The sequence below is a fragment of the Belonocnema kinseyi genome, chromosome 4, assembly GCF_010883055.1.
Source record: "Belonocnema kinseyi isolate 2016_QV_RU_SX_M_011 chromosome 4, B_treatae_v1, whole genome shotgun sequence".
Classification (NCBI taxonomy): domain Eukaryota; kingdom Metazoa; phylum Arthropoda; class Insecta; order Hymenoptera; family Cynipidae; genus Belonocnema; species Belonocnema kinseyi.
Genome location: NC_046660.1, coordinates 129,115,714 through 129,117,500, shown reverse-complemented (window position 1 = coordinate 129,117,500; position 1,787 = coordinate 129,115,714).

Below are 1,787 nucleotides of genomic sequence, written 5' to 3'. Positions count from 1 at the left end.
GTCTTCGTCCAGTCTATGCTGAACTTCGTAGACTTCTCTCCAAAATACTTCAACCTCCTCTGGTTTGGGTGGGTGTTCGACAGTAACTGGAGGGTCTTGGAACAGTCGGGATGTGTCAGAGAGAAACTGTTAATTTTCTCTGATCCACCTCTCCCTCCGCTCTAGACTTCTCTTAGCGTCAGATAGTATCCGTATTCTCTCAACAATATGCTGGCAAGTTGATGCATTCGTCTTTTGGTCTTATGATCAGCCGTTGGTTTTGTTTTACGGTTCGCATCGGCCAAAGCTCTCGCTGCATTATACACACAATAATTGACAGCCCAAAGGTGGGATTCTCCGGCAAAATGTCCACGAAGCTCGTCATCCATTTCAGCTAGATTTTAAGCTTGAGAGAAACCTTGGTGTTGATGTTTCTCCGGGTTGTAAAGCATCGCTCTTCATCTATTGGATGCCTGCCCGCGGTTGGTCTTAGTGGCGCCTCTCTTTCTCTGTTGCCGGCTTGTTCTAGCTGTGGTAGAGTAGGCGTTCCGCTTACATAGCCCCTTTTACGGAGTAGTTCAGCATGGTTTCGCAGACGTTGCTGCGAAAAGTGCGATAGCTCAGGGTGTTCCTCGCACCACAGAGCATGCAGCCGTGCCATGCAACCCCGCTCACGGGCCACACTCGCATCGTAGAAGCCTAGGAAGTCGTGATTCAGTCGCTCCATCCACCCAAAGGTCACGAGATCCCACCGATCCATCGCATTGAATCCATTTTCATTGACTCCCCCAGCTCTAGATTGGTCGGCATTGTTGGCCGACCCATTGTCGGGAGCTCTGCGCGTTTTATTATTTTGAACCACACTTACTACAACTATGTTTGTTGTTGTCATTATTGTTCCTACGAGAAGCTAGGGAAAGGGGTTCGTCCATCCTTGTAGAACCCCGCATGCAAGGATAAGGCTGCGTACTCTGAGAGGTCGCCCGATATCCCAGAGTCACCTTTCTAGACACCTCACCCAGGTGCCATTCAGCTTTCGGCATGGTTTTCACTCCTCTGCTTGGGGGTTAATTCCTTCGGGACCACCCCTGGACAATTGTCCGCGACTACCTATTTATTTTTGTAACCATATTCAGCAAAAACCCTTGGTACAGGGACCCTCTATCCGCAACCGGAGGGCGCGTTCGGTGGCTTCGTCATAGGCTTACATATATCATCATATATATATATGTTACGCTGCATACGCTCATGTAGAAGGATACTTTTTTGGGATAATTTAATAGAGGGGCAAATTTTCAAGTGTCATATAATTAATTTTTTATTCTAAATCATATTCACATTGTTCAAGGTGGTTTTCAACTTTTAAAATGTTTTTGATCACGAGGGGTGAGTATGTATGACTTAGGTGTAGTTTTTGTGGAACTTATTATATATTATCGAAAAAAACAAAAAGAGCAACAAAATATTGACTAACAGTGTATTCTAAGTTATATTATTTGTAATGCTTTTTTCATACATATATGTTCCGCTGTATCCTTTTACGTGGAAGGGTAGTTTTTCGGGAAAACTATGAAAAGGATAGAATTTTGAAGTGCCATGTAATCAATTTGGAGTTCTAAATCATTTTTGCATTGTTCAATGTGGATTTTATCTTTTAAAAACCTTTTTGATGACGAGGGGAGTGTATGTATGACTTGGGGGTAGTTTTTGGGTAACGTATTATATATTATCAAAAAGCAAAAAAAGAGCAAAACAATATTGACTAACAGTGTCCTCTAAGTTCGATTATTTTTAATGCTTTTTGCATA